Source organism: Rhineura floridana, chromosome 4, assembly GCF_030035675.1.
Source record: "Rhineura floridana isolate rRhiFlo1 chromosome 4, rRhiFlo1.hap2, whole genome shotgun sequence".
NCBI lineage: Eukaryota > Metazoa > Chordata > Lepidosauria > Squamata > Rhineuridae > Rhineura > Rhineura floridana.
Window position 1 is genome coordinate 120599877 of NC_084483.1, and position 19941 is coordinate 120619817.

A 19941-nucleotide genomic window follows, 5' to 3' on the forward strand; every position below is an offset into this window, starting at 1 on the left:
TCTTCTCCCAAAAGATTTTACCTGACTGAGAGTGGGTTTTTCATGATCACATTCACCCTATTATTACTTAAGTGATCCTGAAAAAACCAGCCTATATAGTAACATGACCCTTGAAAAGTGAAATATTAAAATTTTATATGATAGAGTACAGTTAGACTCCACCCATTGGACTTTCCTTTGCTATGTTTTCAGGTTCAGTTTCAATTATGTTCTCTATCCAGCCAGCAATAAAGAAGCATGTTTGTTTGCCTACAATAAAAAGTATTTGTTTATTCTGCAGTTATTATAATGAATAGAGCAGGACTGGGTGTTTATTGCTAAAGGTGAAATACAGAGATAACTTAAAGTGATCTGGAAAAGTGGCTACCCTAAGTTACCGTTTACTCTTAAAACACTCACTGTACTTGCAATCATAGTGGCTATTTTTTTTCTTGATTACTTGATAGCAAAGGATGAAAACAGCCCTAGAACAATAGAAATATTGCTGTGTACTCTACAGATAGCTAGCTGGCTGGACACCTAGGCTGTAACTCAGGCCTAATTTCTGATTTTCCCAGTATGCGCAGCTCAGTGTGAGGCCTTTTCAGGTTTCTCAACAGAAAAATCAACCCAGCAACCAGTAGAATAAAATCCATTTTTTTCACAATTGCTGTCCGCAATTTATTTCCCATTACTTAACTAATCCTTTATATAATTCCACAATTTGTTTCCAATTGCTCAGTTAGCCTTTTATGTAGCAGCCAGTTAAAATAGTTTCCCTTGATTGTCCAACAGGAAGGAAAATCTAACGGTCAGGAACAAGACTAGAAGAAGGGACTCTCAAGAAGGAGTTAACAAACACATCCTAAAATAGTTATTTTCTCTTTTTCCTTCCCAAAACATGTAGAATGGGCAAGTTTGTTTTTCAGGTGGAATCTAAAACTGAGATACCTAATGTAGCATCAAAGCCAAGCTCAGGAGCTCCCTGTCTTTACATTTGTTCAGTTCATGAAGAATCAGAATACAGAGGCAGACCACAGGTGAAAGGGGACTGTAGCTATAGGCAAAGCCAAATTTTTGAGTCTGTTATTCCTGAGGATCTCTCAAAAAGGGGTGAGACAATTCAACAGATTAAACTTCATTCATGTAAGTTAACACTCTCTGAATGGAGGAGGGGTGAGGGGGAAGGTCACTATGTTTCCCTTCCCTTGTCCTCACCCTCACATCCTCTCCACCAGCAAGGAGGATGGGATTGGCTGGTGCTATGCACCTCCCTTCCTCCCAAATGCTCCACCTAGAAATGTGACTGCCCCACCCAACAAGGAAGGCTGGCTACAGGGCTGACCCCACTCACCATTGGCATGTGACCCTCAGAAGGTTATCCAGAAGGGAATGTGGCTCTCGGGCTGAAAATTGTTCCCCATCCCTGAGACAGCAGCTGCCTAGAGCAAGTAGGTTGTGCGGTGGAAAATATAGTTACAATTCCAGGCAACTGCTGTCTGAAAAAAATAATGAAAAATGAAGAGAGTCGGTTATTCTTGGACCACTTTGTCGTGAAATCTAGTAGGAGCGAGGATTTTAAAATGGACCCACATCTGATTCACTCATTAGTCCAGGAGGTGTCTGCTTTGGAAGCTGAATTCACCAAATTACTCCCACATCCCTAGGCAGAGATCTTTTCCATCTCCTGCCACCTGATCCTTTAACACTGAAGCCATAGACCGAGAATAAGATGTGGTGTGTAAAATGTATTTAAAACTGAGTAGCAGCCCCTACAACTGTGGATAAGGTGTGGATAAGGTTACACAGAATGGAACATGATCATGATTAGATCTGGAGTAATATCACTGTTTTAACTTCTTTATAGGCTCCATTGCTCAAAGCTGAAAGCTTTCTCCAGCTTTTCCCCCACTTACCACCTTGATCTAATGTTTTGCTTCTTATGAGCCATGGAACTATTCCTGGCATTCACCTCAAACTCAAGCATAAAAATTGTCTTGACAAATAATCCCATAAGAATCTAGATGAGCTCAGCCCACTTTACATCAACATCAAACTGCTTTTATCTTGCATGTTGTTTTATTTAGCCTCCAATCCTATACACACAACTGGCAATAAGTTCTACTGAACTCATTGGTACTTACCTCTGAGTAGACAACATGTATGGGATTGCACTATCATTGTTCCCCATCAGTAGTAGATGGTAGGGTTCATTATGAACTAGAAGATAACCTAAAGCCAATTCTATGGCATATTATTCAGTATGAAGGACAGAAACATAGGAAGCTGTCCTGTACTGTGGAATTGGCCCCTCTTCAGCCTCCTACAAAGTGGCCCTGCTTCAGGCAGCCGCCCCACAGGAGGTGGCTGCCGAGGAAGGCTCTGAAGGGGAGCCTCACCACCAGCCTCTGGTTGAAATGGACGAGGAAGAGTGCTGCCTTTGAGGGTGGAGGGAAGAGAGCGACCCACTTTTGCTGCTAGACTGTCCTTCATGTTCTTGAACGGACAGATGGGCTTGTGTTCAAGGTGCAGAGCTGGCCAGGCAGGAATCTCCCCCAAATTGTTTTTTTTTTAAAAAGTGTTTTTAAATTTGTATATTTGTTTTTAATGTTTTTAATTGTTGTAAACCCCCCAGAGAGCTTCAGCTATGGGGCGGTATACAAATGTAGTACTAGTAGCAGTAGTAGTAGTAGTAGAAGTAGTAGTAGTAATAGTAATAATAATAATAATAATAATAATAATAATATACTGAGTCTGACCATGGGTCCATCTAGCTCAGTATTGTCTACACTGACTGGCAGTGGCTGTCTAGGGTTTCAGGCAGGAGTTTCTTCTAGCCCTAACTGCAGACACCAGAGACTGAACCTAGGATCTTCTGCATGGAAAGTAGATGCTTCACCACTGAGCTATCACCCACAGTGATAGTCATTTCCCAGGATGACTATAGGTAGTGGTGGCTGGTCCATTAGGGGTGAATATGGCACTGCTCACCAACCTCAGCCTGATCTCAGCCATTCCCCACCTGCCTGCTTTCTTACTATAATTTGGTCATCCACCAGCACACAGCAGGCTCTGATATATATTTGGTGGGGGCAGGAGAACAGATAATGGAGAAATGATTGTCCTGTCCGTAATACAGAAGTTAACAATACTTAAAGCAGGAGTGGCTAACCTATGGATCTCCAGATTTTGTTGGACACTAATTCAAGCGTCCATCAGCCTCAGTCAGCATGGCTAGTGGTCAAGGATGATGGGAGTTGAAGTCCAGTAACATCTGGACAGCCATAGATTAGCCACCCCTAGCTTAAAGCCTTAAGACAGGGACAGGAAAACTATGGCCCTCCAGATATTGTTGGACTACAACTCCCATCATCTCTGACCATTGGCCATGCTGACTAGAGTTGATGGGAGCTGGAGTCTCATCTGGAGAGTCACAAATTCTCATACCACCACAGGCACTCCCGCAAGGGGGGATATTATATACTACCAACTGCTACAAAGAAAAAAGTAACACTCAAATGCCTGGGAGAAGACTACTAAATGGATGGATAGTTGTAGGTAGGCAAGGCTATCTAAATGGGTGGACTTCATGTTCAAAAAAATCCATGTTGAAACAACGTATCTTCTTTTGTTATTACAAGGAAGAATATAAAGATACATTGTGTATTAACAAGCAATGTTCTGAAATCCATCACTATTCCATAAATTTATTCAATATATTCATGGTCTTTCTTGAAAGAATTTACTGCATAAGAATGTCATGCTGCCTATGAATCTTAAAATTGGATCATTCCCCCCAATTAAGCTGTTCAAAACTTTGACTCAAAGAGCTGTCACAGTTGTGACAACTAGATTTATTTCCTGATTATGGTCTGAGCTCTTGAACAAAATGTGAAAGGGTAGGGGACTAGCATAACCTTTTTAAAAATTACCTATTTTTATTTGTAATATTATCAGAGTGTGAGCCACCTAGTGTTATATTGGCATTAAATTCTAAGTAACTCTTGCAGTACAATCCTAAATATGTCTACTTAGAAGTAAGTTCTGTTGAGTTTAATGGGACTTATTCCATGTTAATGCATTTAGCACAGCAACCAAGTCTATAAAAGTAACAAAGCCCCCCCTCTATCTCAACAGGCTAATACCTCTCATGAATTTGTCAATATTTCCATGGCAGCAATTAAAAATGGTTCAGACAGATCCAGTCCTCTTTATGTATCTATAAGATGAGGCACATGAGTTATTGGTGCTGAAGTTTGACTGGGTTAGACAGGCATGCAAACCTCCTAAATACAGCCTGAATAAGTTTCCTGGGCAATGTACTTTATTAATCAAGTTTCATCCAATGTGAGCAGAAGTAAGTTTCCTTCTATTGCAGAACATCACAAAGAATTACCAACAGCTCTGCTGAGTTCCTGAAAATTCCCAAACTAATGCATCCTATCTCCAGGGCCATCTGTCCCTTTCACTGATCCTCTTGGATGCTGGCCTTTTTTCTGGAGCAGCTCACCAAGTTGACACAGAGCTAACACTGTTCAGGTGATGAGCAGCTGCTGATATTGTAACCATATCCATGCTTTTATAAAGTATGAGCATATTTGGACAACTGCTATATTAGGGACTCACTCCTTGGATGGCTGGTTTCTTCATTGCTAGAGCCTGAATGTCACTTAGTTTCATATTCCTTGGCTTGGAAATATGAATTCCTCAGACTCTGGCTGAAGACCTCTCAGAACCTCTGTCTATTATCTTTGTGAAATTGTGGAGGATGGGTGAAGTGCCAGATGACTGAAGGAGGGATAATGTTGTCCCTATCTTCAAAATGGAGGAACTGGGAACTATGACCAGTCAGCCTGACAACAATCCCTGAGAAAATTGTGGAGCAGACTATAAAGCTATCAGTCTGTAAGCACCTTGAAAACAATGCAGTGATTACTAGAAGCCAACATGGATTTATTATTAGATTTATTAGATTTGTCGAGAACAAATCGCAGCAGACTAATCTAATCTCATTTTTGATTGGGTATCCTCCCTTGTAAACTGTGGAAATGCTGTGGACATAATATATCTCAACTTCAGCAAAGCTTATGACAAAGTGCCCCATGATATTCTAATTTGCATGATAGCTAAATGTGGGCTGGATGGAACAACTATCAGGTGCATCCACAGTTGGCAGCAGAATCGTACTCAAAGAGTGCTTATCAATGGTTTCTTCTCAAACTGGAGGAGGTAACAAGACTGGTACCACAGCGCTTGGTCCTGGGTCCAGTGCTCTTCAACATTTTTATTAATGACTTGGATGAGGAGGTGCAGGGAATGCTTATCAGATTTGCTGATGGTACAAAATTGGGAGGGATAGCTAATACATTAGAAGACAGAAACAAAATTCAAAGTGATCTTGATAGGCTGGAACACTGGGCTGAAGACAACAGAATGAAATTTAACAGGGATAAATGCAAGTTCTACACTTAGGAAAAAGAAACCAAATGCACAGTTATAAGATAGGGAATACTTGGCTCAGCAATACTATACGCAAGAAGGATCTTGAAATTGTTGTGGATTACACACTGAATATGAGTGAACAGTGTGATGTGGCTGCAAAAAAGGCAAATGCTATTTCAGGCTGCATTAACAGAAGTATAGTTTCCAAATAATGTGAAGTATTGGTTCCCCTCAATTCAACACTGGTTAGACTTCATCGAGTACTGCATCCAGTTCTGGACACCACACTTTAAGAAGGATGCTGACAAACTGGAACAGGTTCAGAGGAGGGCAACAAGGATGATCAGGGGACTGGAAACAAAGCCCTATGAGGAGAGACTGAAAGAACTGGGCATGTTTAGCCTGAGAAGAGAAGATTGAGGGGAAATATGATAGCACTGTTCAAGTACTTGAAAGGTTGTCCCAGAGAGGAGGACCAGGATCCCTTCTCAATCACCCCAGAGTGCAGGACACAGAATAATGGGCTCAAGTTGCAGAAAGCCAGATTTCGACAGAACATCAGGAAAAACTTCCTAACTGTGAGAGCAATACGACAATGGAACCAATTACCTAGAGAGGTGGTGGGCTCTCCAGCACTGGAAGCATTTAAGAGGCAGCTGGACAGGCACTTGTCGGGTAGCCTTTAATTTGAATTCCTGCATTGAGCAAAGGGTTGGACTCAATGGCCCTATAGGTCCCTTCCAACTATACAATTCTATGATTCTAATACTTACTTGAAATATGAAATATTATGGATCCAAAAGTTCTTCTCTGGCTCAGATGAAAATCTGAGCTGGAGAAGTGACCTATCCTCCAGCCACCTACTCATTCCTTGCTGATTCAGCTGCAATGGGAGGCAGGGAAGAAAGGAAGCTTCCCCCATGCTGCCTAGCACAAGCCAAGTGTCAGGAACACTAGAAACTGTACTTGAAGACTCTAGATAAAACCCAATAGCCTCTGTACACCATGGAATGAGCACCATTGACAAATTTCCTCTCCCACCTGCATCGCCCTGCATATGCCCCAAGTGGTCCTCACAAAAAAGGTTAGCTGGCCTGATAGGATCTAATAAGTCAGATGCATCTACAGTTCTTCCTGATACCCTTGATTTAAATGGAAAAAGAAGTGCCCCAGCTCTGTAAAGCTGACTTGGAAACTCTTGATTGTGCTAAGGTCTAATCTTTCTCCACTTCTTAATTCAATCAACTAACACCAGATCATCATTTGGCTATTGAAAGCCCTGAGTGAACTCTCAGTTCGTACTGCAACATACTCACTTAGAATCAAACATCAAGCATTTGTCAAGAAGGGTTGTCAGTCACGCTTCCTTTCATTCACCTTCACACTCCCTTCCTGTGCTTTCAGACAGAACATAAGGAAGGAAAGATATAATGTTCTATTTCTTGCCAGCTTTTCAGCTTCCACGTCTTTAAGCTCCCACTGCCAAAAGCTCAAACATCACTACACAACCTCCTTTGGCTCGCCACTGTCACTTCTCATCCCTCTTCTACTTTCCCTTCTCTGGGACTGTCTTCAAAATTTAACCCATGAATTGACTTTTGTTTTCCTTTTAAAAAAAAAATTAACTGTGGAAAAGTTCTGGCCTGGACTCTATTGCTCCCTGTCATGAACTCTATGGGGTGATCCTGGAGTGATGATGATGAAGAAGAAGACGTAGCTACAGAATGGGACCTGAGGGACGGTCTAGCAACTTGCAACCAGGAAGTATTGAGACAGTAGGCTTCAGTAATTTTGACAGTGACAGCTTCTTCCCCTTAGCTCCAGTTACAATAGAGAAAATGCTGGCTGATCGGGAGCCCATCCTTTCTCCTCCCCTTCAACTCCCTCTTCTCCCAAGTTGCTGCCACTGCAGCACACCTCCTCTAGAGGAGGATCTCAGTGAGGTGCCACCGCTCACATCACCCCAGATCGTAGACAACTGTGTCGGCTCAGCTGGCCTCCACTTTCCCACCCAGGAGGAGTGCTTGTGTGTGCGTGTATTCCCATTCTGTGACACCTTCATCATGCAAGTAGAAAGAGCCCACCCAGACCTCCTTCAGGACTGTAAGAGAGTGTGTCTAATTGCTGCAACAATCTCTTAGTTTTGAGTAGTCATGCCTAGTTAAGCTGTGTAGAGATGCAGAAAAAATGCACCAGTGAGTATGAATCAGATTCCAACAGGCTTGGCCAGGACGCTCCCTCCCAAGTACCTTACAAGGGGTTTCTGTTTGCTAGTCTAATGTTCCCATGTAGTGCACACTGTAGGTATGTTTAGTCATTCCCCTGAACATATGAATGCTCAAAGTGTAGAGGGGCCATAGGCGTGCATGCAAACCGCACCTACAACATCTTTGCATATGCTCCACTCAGTCTCCAGCTACCCTCATGTTTAGTGAAAAAGGTCCATAAGGGGCTTCCATTGTTGTTTGCTTCAACATAAGTAGGATGCTTCACATTATCAGGATCCCAAATTGTTCAGAAGGTTTGACTTGTATTCAAGCAAACGTGAGCAGAAGCCTCCTATAGACCTTCCCCATTCAAAATGGGAATGGCCAGGGACTGAGCACGTAGAGTGATGAACATGGGGAAGTTGGGGCAGGGCTTGTGTGCATCCAAAAATACAGAGTTCACATGTTCAGGGCAAACACCTGAATATGCCTTGTGTTTCTGTGCATTTCAGTAACAGTGCTAGTTTGTGGGCCACCTATACCAAATCAGCAGCAGTCTGCCTTGGCCAGAATTAAATCAGGGTTACTGATGAGAGTGGCACACACACACACACACACACAGAGCTAAATTCCCCTAGTTCCAAAAGGGTTTCTTCCCTAGACATGGAAATGTAGGTCTGAGATACATATAGAGACATGTGCCCCAAGTAAACTTGGTAATGGATCACTGCTATATCTCCATGCTCTGAAAAGGCTTTTTCCCTACCTGCTATATGTTCTGTTCATTTTACTCTGCAATAGTTTTCTTACGCTGTTTTCAAGCAATATGGGTTAAGTATTTTACTTTTAAAAATTAATAGAATTTTAATCTCACTATGGAACTGGTTGTACTTATAGGATATCTACAATCGGGTGGACAGATCTGATCTGTGTTGCATGTGTTCATTCATAAGCCTATTCTGTCTTTAATCTGTAATATTTTTTAACAAAGAAATCTTCCCCAAAATCTGCATTTAAATATGTGCTTTATCACAAAATTCATATAGAAATACCTATTTTATCTCAAAGTATTTGTAAACATATTTTATCAAATACCTTTTTAAACACATCTGCTGGGAGGAAGGGTGGGATATAAATTAAATAATAAATAAATAAATAAATAAAATAAAATAAACACATTTGGGCATATTTTTGAGCCAAAAACTCTAGAACAAAATTTGGAGAACTACAAGATCCAAATTATAATTATGTTCTGATCCATGTATAAGTCCAGGAGGTGTAGGTCAGTTTACACTGGAATTCACAGACAGTGATTTCTCCAAGCACGGCTACCTGCAAGCACATTTGGCAACACTATCTGTCAGGTTGTTGTGGGAATGGAAGGCAAGCAGTGTGCTGCCATTTTGTGTCCATCTGCAAGCATTTACAAGCATGTGGAACCTAAAGTCATAATGCATCTACTTCCAAGCTCAGAAATGTATCACCTTGATACCAGTGAAACCTGAAGAATTCTCGTGCATGTGTGAGCAGGCTAATAACAATTTTTAAAAGATTCCCCCTAAATCTCCTCCAAAGTTAAATTAGGTCAGCATTTTCTGACTCACTTAGCCATTTTTAAAATAGAAAATCAGACTCCTCCAAAGTTTGATTATCTGGAACTCTTTGGGGAAAGGTTGATGTCCAATGTTGTATATAAATCTGTGCTGACATGGCCCTCTTTTCATAATCAAATTACTAATATCTTTTACAACCCCCCATTTTTTAAATAACTAAATCATTCAATATCATTTAACATACACTCCAGCCCTAAACTGGATGAATTCAACAAATCAGCATCTGTTTAATTATTCTTTGACCTGCATGCTGATTTAAATTTTTGCTGCAATTTTCATCCAGCTTCTTACGGTACCTAATTCTGAAGCTTTATCAGATGTCTTCAGCTTTATGGAGTCTTCAGTTGTGTATCTAACTCTGGCCAATTTATCTTTTCCAAAGATAGCAGAGAATTACATAGTGGAGTAGTGGCCTAATATTTATCGAACATGTATCCATTAAAGGTATACAGTAGGATGTACATGTGGCTTTCAGACCTGAATTAATCTGAACATTCTTGTTGGAGTTAAATCCCCAAAGGTTGGTCACCTTGCATGGTTGGATGGCATTCAGGACATCCTATGCTACCCATTGCCTCCTAGTCTGCTATCCACTCTCATGATTTCACTGCCACTCTTATTTTCTTGCCACCATTGTTAATTCAATGCACATTAGTAAAAACATTCCATCCTATTTGTTTCTGCATGGCTCCTGTTTTGATATATGTTACTTATTTATAAACATATTTATATACTGCTATTCATAAAACATCAAAGCAGTTTACAATATATATAAATGCACAATAAAAGCTTATAAAAATTTGAAATCAGACATCATTAACTATTACAGAAAGATATATCCTTAATTGCCTGCATATGCCTGATGACAGAAAAGTTTTCAGAAGGCATTTAAAGGTCAGAACAGAAGGTGCCTGCTGAAACTCTATTGGCAGAGCATTCCACCAGACTGGGACAATGAAACTAAAGGCTCATTTTCTTCTTGTCAAATGAGCCTTTCCAACTCAGGGGACAACCAATGATGCTCTTGCAGATGATCTCAGTGATTGAGCTGGGATATAAGGAGCAGAGGCACACATGAGCACAAAACTAAAACAGAAGCAAGAATGCAACAGTGGTACATCAATAGAGACCAGGGGCATGGGACAGGTTTAAGGAGAAACTAGGTACCAAGGAGGAACATCACAGGAACATAGGAAGTTACATTCTACTGTGTCAGATCATTGGTTCATCTAGCTCAGTATTGTCTACACTGGCTGGCAGTGGCTCTCCAGAGCTTCAGGCAGTGATCTCTCCCAACCCTATCTGGAGATGCTAGAAATTGGATATGGGACCTTCTGCATGCAAAGCAGACGTTCTACCACTGAGTTAAGGCCATCCCCAACTCACCTAAAACACCAAGCCCTGAAGGGCTACACAATACTGCTATAGTCAAAATAGAATGTTCTTAAATCTGGGAAGTCGCTACCACAGATAGGGTACTGTCTATACTGTAGGCAATGTACTCCACCACCAAGCCACAATGGCCCTTCCCTGATATATTATTTGCTCTCTCTCTCTATATATATATGAGGCATTCCCCTGTAGATTGGAGTTGCTGACTTCCTTCTCTGCTTAATTTATTATGTGACCTTCTGTTTTATCATTGTTGACTGCAATGACAACTGTGACCACTGTTTTCCAAGTTAATTTACAATGCTGACACTGGACCTGTTTGACCCCTCTTGAAATCTGAATGATTTTAAATCATGACAGCGTTGCCTGGCAACAACCATATTAATGGTTGCATGAAGTAGCAACTTAACTTAGCTAACAGAATATAAGAACCCATGACCTGCCTTTCCTGATCATCACAGTGGCTTTCTCAGCTCACTCTAGTGGCCTTACATGTGAAAACATTCCATGCAGTCTACAACAAATACTAGTTGCCGGGAATCGCAAGTGCTGTTGCTCTGCTTGTCGGCTTCCCATGGGCATCTGCTTGGCCACTGTGAGAATGGCGTGCAGGGCTAGATGGGCCTTTATCCTGATCCAGCAGACCTCTTCTTATGTTCTTAGTTATGTTCATGACATGCCTTCTTCTTTTCCATTGTTTTGATCTCACTTCTTGGCCACGTGTGTCTCCCTCGGCAAAGAAAGTGAGTGGGCACTGTCAGGTACGGCAGGAAACCCTGTTCTTTAAATGTAAATGTGTAGGGAAGGGCTGCAGCTACTCAATGTATTCTGTTCATGCTCAGAGGTATGCCATTATATAGTACTATTCCATATAAACTGTCTCCTTGTAGAAGGGCATGACCACCACAGATGGGAGAGGAATGATGCAACATCAGCATAGTTAAAGAATAAGGGATGGAGCAAGATAAGCACTACCTGCTCTTTAATTCCATCTGCTTGGGTTTATTACTACTTCAGCATGCTTGTCCATATTTTCCTTTTGTTTCAGGGTCCAGTACTTCTGCTCATGAACAAAGAGCTGGAGGGTGCCTTGTACATCAATCTAGTCCAGCCCTTGCTTGATGCAGTAAATCCAGAGCTAGAGCTTCCCAAGAGATTGCTGTCCGACCTCTAATTGAAGTCCTCCAGCAAGGGACAGTCCACCACCACTTTAGGTTATTTGTTCCATCATTGAACTGCTCTCACTATTAAGAAGTTTCTATCCTCCTGAAACTTAAGCCCATTAGATCTAGTCTCCATGATTAAATCATTAGGTCAGCTGGTACAGGGGGACTTCAGTTCTGCTTTTTGCAGGATTTGGGTGCATAAGAGTGTTCCCCATGGCCCATGGGCCACAGGTTCCCCATCCCCGCTCTAGCCCTCCTACTTTCCCTTCCAAGCTCACACTTGCTACGAGAGTAGCATATGATGGTTTCAGGCAAGAAAATAAGCATAGCATGCCCATTGCAGGTCATCATCATAGTCTTCATTGTCCATCTTCTTATCTCTGATTTCCTGACCTCTGTCTGAATTGATGATGTGACCTTTCCTTCTTTCTTGCCTGAAGGTTGTCTGAGTTCCTATGATATACTTCTGTTTAGGAGACAATATCAGCACAAGCCTTTCACCTTGCTGGTGGAAAGGGCATGAAGCTGCAAAAAGACAAGCCCCCTGTCAGTCCATAATGATCTCTGATTTCTTCAGCAGAGGCTGATGAAAGAGTATGAAGACCAGCTGCTGTTGGACCAGTCCTTTTGTCCTATTGATGGAGAGAGCATGGGGTATCAAGAAGCCCAAACCCCAATCAACTTGTAGTCTTGCAGCTCTTCCATTTATAAAGAACTCACAACAAGGAAGAAAAGACAGTCCTATTCTGCCTTTGTAACCTACCAAATTAAACAGCTTCTGAGAGCACAGATCTTTCCCTTAATATTTGTGGCTACCAGGCTTTGTCACCTCCATCAATATTATATGTTGATTTTATTCCCACTATGTTTTCATTTACTAAAATAAAAATTTACTATAGAGAAAAAAGCTCATCTGAAGGAAAGCCTTGGAATGGTTGTCCGCTCTATATTTATATATTTATTTGATATGCCTTTTTCTTGTTGAAGCCAATACAACCAGTTTCCACTTGCACAAGCACAAGGGATTAGCCAAGAATCTTCCATCATCAACACAATTCTTTTAAAATGTTTGTAGTGTTCCAGCAGAACTAATATATGTGCATGTATGTATCTGCATGTGGAAAATCCTCTTTTTATTATTTCCTCTTTAATTATTTGAAATTGGCTAATAATTCCTTGCCAAAGGGATAAAGGGAGGGGGCATAGATGACTTGCTGTCATCACAGTGTTTTCATCTGTCAAACCAGTCCCATTATATATATTGTGAATATTTGTCTTTCGGTAACATGAGTCACCCACAAATCCTTTGAGCCCTCAAGTAATTTCCTCAGTCGGCAGAGGGTGGAGGACTTTCACTAGGATGAAATGAATTCCTAAAGGTATGGCTCAGATCAATGTTGGCCATATTCACACTGTACATTTATTCCACTATTATTCCATTTTAAACAGTCGTGGTTTCTCCCGAAGAATGCTGGGAAATGTAGGTTGTGAAGGGTGCTGAGAGTTGTTAGAAGAGCCCTAATCCCCTCACAGACCTGCAGTTCCCAGAGTTCTCTGAAAAGAGGGGTTATTAGTAAACCACTATGAAATTGTAGCTCTGTGGGGAGAATAGGGGTCTCCTAACAACTGTCAGTACCATTCACATACTACACTTCCCATCATTCGGGAGGAAGCCATGACTATTTAAAGTGGATTATTAGTGGAATAAATGTATGGTGTGAATGTGGCCATTATCTAAATAAAGGGGGGAAATGGATTGTATGTGTAATTTTCTCTCCGGTACAATTTCTGCAATTTCAACCTTTTCATTCTCACATATTAACATATTCAAAATCCAGCTGCTAGTTCATCCAGTTTGAAGGAGGAAGGTACTGAGGGCCAAGATCCCAACCTGCATACCCCACAAAGTGCCCCAGCCACAAGGTCTGTTGCCAGTGCCATAGCAAACATCTATCTTGGGAACATCAGCTGGAAGGGCAGACAAAGGCGACTTAGATTCAGCTTAATGTCCACCACTATCTTAGAAACTATCCAGACCATTGTTTTTGGAGATCATTGGGATATCAATTCTAAGCCTACTTTCATGGAAGAAAGCAATCAATGGGACATACATGGCTATTGTTGAGATAAGTAAACTTTATGCTTTAATTCAAATGTATAGGGTGATGTCCCTTCTAGCAAGATTTGGGCATGACTGAGTAAACATGGTTACTAGGAGCGGTTGGGCATGGTAGAAAATCCTGCTTCAATGCAGAAGATTGGATGCTGTTATATAGAGCATGTGCCAGGGACTCGCAGTGCATCTCGGAGCAGGAGCGTGCCATAATCAGGTTGGCCTGGAAGCTTATTGTGCTTTAGGATCACATCCTGTAATGATGTCAGTAGCCCTTTCCAAGTTCCTGTAATGTAGAACCCTTTGTGGGTTTTATAACAATAGAGAAAAAAGAAAAGAATTTGGGGAATAGTTCCTTCACTCACCCCAGGGGTTACAGTGTAAAAATATTGAGTTGGTAACATTCCTTTTTGGTGCCCACAGAGGTGTCAGATAGCAGTCCTTTTAATGGGGGGGATCAGTGGTTGCCCAACTCCTGTCTTACCTGGCAGAGGAAGTCACAGTGGAGGTACAGTAGGCTTTCATGAGTTGCTCCTGCCTGTGGCTAGGCTGTGCAAGGCTTTCTCTGTCCTGTTTCCCAGATCAGCTATGCTCACTGCTCTTTTTTTCCAGTTCTTCTTGGCTGCTGCTTCTCTTTCCTGGTTTCCCCTTCTGCCCTGGGAGAGCAAGGACACTACAACTCTAGAAGGCCCTCTTTTTGAACCTTTCCTGATGGCCCTCATCCCAGCAGCTTTTGTCTGCTCTACAACATGTTTCTGCTGCAGAGAAGTACAACCACTGTGGGAGAGACTTTTCAGCAGCTGCAGCTGGTTATTATTGGGGGCAGAGCCAGCTGACAGCCAGCTACAGATGTGATGACTTCTAGGATCATTTCCATACTATGATTATGGGTGCTTTCAGATGGGTGTTTATTTGTGAGATCAGTGTTCCTCATGCATCCAAGGGTGGTTGTTTTTTTTGTTTTGTTTTTTGCAACGTCCACACAACATCATTGGCATCAAAATGCCAGCCTGTATTCCCCCCCCCTCCATTTAATCCAGCTTTACTTTTTCTGGGGGAAATCCATTAAGTAAAAAAACAACCCAAACCCTGTTGACAATGACCCATTTGCAATATCTCAACAATCCATTTGCAAATTAAGTCCCCATCTGGAAGCACCCTAAGTGAACTGCGAAAAAAGCATTTATGATGCAAGAAAGCATTTATGGAAATCTGCAGTTTTTCCAAGTGTATTTGTGTTCTGTCAGCTGTCAGGCTTCCAAATAAACTGTGACTAAACAAAAGTATTGCCAGTGAATCTGCCAACAAAATTGGCAGCTGATCTGCTCATACATCTTCTACCTCTTTAAATGAAAAGAGACACAGCTATAGCCTTGGGATAGCAATTTTTTTTAAATGTAGCTAGTTGCCTGACAGCAAGGGGACTGCTCTGGAACAAATATCTTTATTGAGAGTTTGAATCTCAGGAGGTGGTGTGTTGCTACTGCACTCTTGTTTGGCATGCATCTCAGTCTCAAGCGGATTGAGTGCTTATTTGAGATCTCTGTGATACTCAACAGAGATGCTGAAGACCATCCCAGACTGGAAAGAAGTAAAATTACAGTGCTGAAATTTACAGTGCTTCAAAATCGGTGCATAGAAAAATCTCCTGTTAACACTGGGATTCACCATTGTAATTAGCTTGCTGATATACATTACTCTTGCTGGGTGAAAGCTAGGCCTTTATTTGTCCACACACGAAAGCACATCATGCAACAGTGTGCCAAGTCATCATGCTTCTCACATCTCAGGTGTTATATTCTTCATTGTGTTCACAGTTCTACGCTCTAAGCCCCTTTGAGCAAAGACTTCAGATATATAACCCACCAATTCCGTAGTTTCTGGGCAAGTCTAACTGTAAGATATTGGCGTTGCACAGAGGACAGCCTTTACATGATTCTGCCCTTTTGTGTAAAAGAGGAGCAGCATAGAAACCCTGTAAAAGGTATAGAAAGATATTACAGTTGTGCTCTCTCCAAAGTATTATTTCACAGTGTTAAATCTATAAAATTCAATCATATGGTAGCCTGAGAGAAAACTCAGAAGGAGTCGATTTATTTGGAACTTCCCCAGACATATTTCAATCTTGATTGGACATTCTGATATACAACATACATTTTTATATAGTTTATTTGATACTCACACTTCATAAATTAAATAGGATGATTTTTTTATATATTCAGGGCCTTTTGGTAAACCATATTAGGCCTAGAAGCAAGCACAAACTTCTGCCACATTTGCACTGAGCATTCTGCTCTAGAGATCACTTATGTACATAGCTTTATTTGTACAAGAGCTCATCCTGCACATATTTTTTCACTGCTGAACCTGTGAAGAACAATTAGATGAAAGTGTCCCTGGGCAGGGTTTGGGGAGTACATTTCCCTTACCACTGACTGACTACAGAGTAGGGTTGCCAGGTCAGATTTCAGGGATGGGCCCCAGTGATGTCCTGAGGTGGGCCCTAGTGTTGTCACAGGGGCAGGCACTAGTGATGTCATTGAGCATGATACATTAAGCATCAACCACAGTTGCTTGAAGCACACCACTCAAACAAAAAAAATCTCTGACTGGAAATTAAGATAGAAATCTTAGCTAAATGAGGGTGTTCCCAGGTCTAGCTGAAGTGATGGGATCATTCCTTCTCACCAGTTTAGGGAGCCTGGATAGGGAACATTTAATCTAGCCTACTTGCTTCTGGCAAGAAGGGTTTAAGTGCCCTCAGGCCAGGCCAGTCACCAGAAGGCCACTGTAGGAAGAAGGGAGCCTAGTGTTGTGGAGATGGGAGCTCTCAGGAATAAATATGGATGCCCCTAAAGACTGTAATTCTAAACACATTAACAAAGGGACTAAGCCCCATAGCAATTAACAGGACTTACCTCTGAGTAGATATTGTTAGGATTGTGCTGTCGGTAAAGCTTGACTAGGAATCCACTGAAAAGATATTCATATCAAAGCAGGGCTGGCAATCCCCTGCCTGGAATGCCCTGCCTGCCTTTTAACATGGCTGTTCCAAATTTCTTTACAGATTTGACCCTTCACTGCAGAGAGAGGTTTGAGAAATGAGTAAGAGTTAAGAAAATTCTCTACCTTTTCCTGCCTACCATGTGGGCTGCTACAAACTCACTTTGATAGCCAACACAATACCAATGAGTAATGATTGACAGAGAGAAAACACACATGGTTTGGTCTACTTCATAGGCAGTAGCTTGGGAACAACAGCAATTGAATCCACACTTCCCAGTATGTGAATTCTCTTTTACTACTATTGGGCAAGCAACAAACCGTCATGCAACCACCAAGGTGCATCATCAGTGGGTTTAAGAGGGTTGAGCTGAGTGCATGGAACCACTGTTGTTGCTCCTATGGATGTAATGGAGTGAGGTCAGAGGTAAATGAAATGCAAAAGAAAAAGAAAAACAGAAGACAGTGATGATTTCCTAAATGCAATACCATACCAACCACAACAAGATTCCTATGTGTAAGGCAGAAAACTCAGCATCACACAACCAGTTAGGGTTCCTAATCAAAAGCCAAAACTAAAAAAATCCTGGCAGCGTCAGCCAAGGTCACAGAAATCCCCATGTGTACAACCTAACCCAAGAGATGCAGTTAGTGCAGAATGCTGTAGCAGGATTGCTGGCATGAATGAGACCCTATCAGCACATAATACATTTGCTCTGAAATCTTCACTGGTTGCTGGTTTGCTACCAGGCCAAGCTCAAGGTGTGCTTTCCATGTTATGGGTGCCACACAGTACTTGTTCTGCTCTTGTAAGAAATCAATCCTTTAGTGTGGCAGCACCTACACTTTGGAACTCCCTGCTTACTGACATTAGGCAGGTGCCTTCATTGTACTCTTTTCAGCACCTGCTAAAAACATTTTTGTTTAGGCAAGCCTACCCAACTATGTAGAAGCTATTATGCTTTTTATCTGTTTTTAACTCTGTTAGTTTTATTTTGAATGTTCTTAAATACAATTAGTTTTTGCCAATAATTTTATTGTTTTAATTCTTCTGTAAACTCTTTATTGAGGTTTTTTACAATAAGGCAGTATATAAATGTTCTACATAAGACACATAAATAAATTTCAGGATAACTGTGGCCCTTGAGAACAAAGGAATCTGCCTTATACCGACTCAGGCCATTTGGTACCATCTAGCTCAGTACTGATAACATGGACTGGCATTGGATCTCCAGGAGTCCAGGCAATAGTCTTTTCCAGTTATTGAATTTTGGACCTTTGCATGCAAAGCATGTGCCCTACCACTGAGTTACAGCCCTTCCCCTGTTTAAAAAAGTATCTTTTAAAACTGTTCTTTTTATTTCACTAATGAATGCACAGCATACTAAGGCAGATCCACACCATTCATTTAAAGCACATTCAACATACATTTGAAGCACATGAATCCCACTACAGAATCATGGGGACTAGTTTATCAAGGGTGGTGGGAACCATAACTGTGAGGGGAAAACTACACTTTCCAGGGTTCTTTGGGGAAAGTCATGCACTTTAAATGTGTTAGATATGTTTTAAATGTATTGTGTGGATCTGCATTATTTCATAAACTGTACCTGTATATAAATCATTTGAATTAATTTCAACTAATCAACTACAACTTTTACTTGGTGACCATGGGCTACTTACCATCTCTCAGCCTAATCTGCCTCTCAGGGTGAGAACAACAGAGGGGGCCATGACCACCCCAAGGAAGGCCACACTTAAAATGTAGAGGAAATAATAGCATACATCCATAGTGCGAAATCAGATACATATTGAGACATAGTATGAAGAAATATTTATATAAGCAAGAATGTCAAAGATGTTTATTATTTACACAACCTGTGATGATATTTATAGTGCAATCCTATGAATGTTTACTCAGAAGCAAGTCCCAATGTATTCAGTGGGGCTTACTCAAACAGGGAAGTGTGACAGGACTACAATTCAGTGATAAGGAACTTCATTTACCCAACGCCAAATTTAGAGTCATGTCACTATAAGCTGTTTTACAATCCTATGCATGTTTACTCAGAAGCAAGTTCCAATGTATTCAGATCACCTACATGTAGAAAGTACCATTGATGCTGCTGAAAGCTATAAATTTACTGAATTCCTGATGTGCAGACAAGCAGGAAAAGGAAACTGTTTTCTGAGCTGCAATAGGTTTTAGCTATTGCCTGGAGGTCAACAAATCCATTTTCAATCACAACCCTAACTTCACTTATTGGCTAAAAACCTGAAAGGGTGGGGGTTAGAGAAGCTGGTACTGAAAGAAGTTGCAGTGGGGGCACAGCTAATGTTTTGGTGTATATCTCTTGAACCAAACCACTTACAAACATTTTTTTTAAAAAAATGAAAGTGAAGAATCCAGAGATTGGGGTGACTCACCCAGAGAGCCAAAGAGGGCCCAAAAAACCAGAGTTTCTGGGCAAAATCTGGAGACCTGGTAATCCTACTACAGAGTCTCTAGAACTTAGACACTGGATAGGAAGGACTTCCGGATCAGAGGATGCTGTTTCCAGATAGCAGTGGCATCGTTTTGTCTAGAAATAAAGCACTGGTGGTTATCTAACTGTAATTAGGTCCTTCAAGAGAATCACGGGGAAGGCCATGTTAATAAATGAATGTGTGGTTGATGGGTATTTGAGACTTGTTTTTTCTCTTTTTTTCTGTGCACCATAAAATGAAATGCCCAAGAAGAGGAAGAAAATTGTTAATTGAAAAGCAATTTCCATTAATTCAATAGCCCTGTAGCCAAGGTGTGGCAAATGGATGCATCGGCCCACCTAGAGCTGTGCTCACCCCTCCTCAAGATTTTTTTGGCAAATTGTCTTTTTAATTTTTGACATGGCAGACAATGACTGCCTCCATTTAAAGAATCACAACTTGTTTGAAGAACAGGAACAATTTAAGAATAGGACCCCCTGGAAAATGCAGTGAATAAAACAGGGAGAGTGCACAACAAAAGTCTCATCAGGAAGAGCCTC

The 19941-nt window shown here is 41.3% G+C and overlaps 1 long non-coding RNA gene across 1 annotated transcript in view; it reads left to right on the forward strand.

Moving 5' to 3' along the window:
* The window catches only part of LOC133384426 (uncharacterized), a 36425-nt gene extending 23703 nt beyond the window's left edge, over positions 1-12722 (forward strand). The window contains exon 2 of the long non-coding RNA XR_009762557.1: positions 12377-12722. This is a non-coding gene — a long non-coding RNA (uncharacterized LOC133384426). The remainder of the gene's footprint in view (positions 1-12376) is intronic.
* Positions 12723-19941: the final 7219 nt, after the last annotated feature.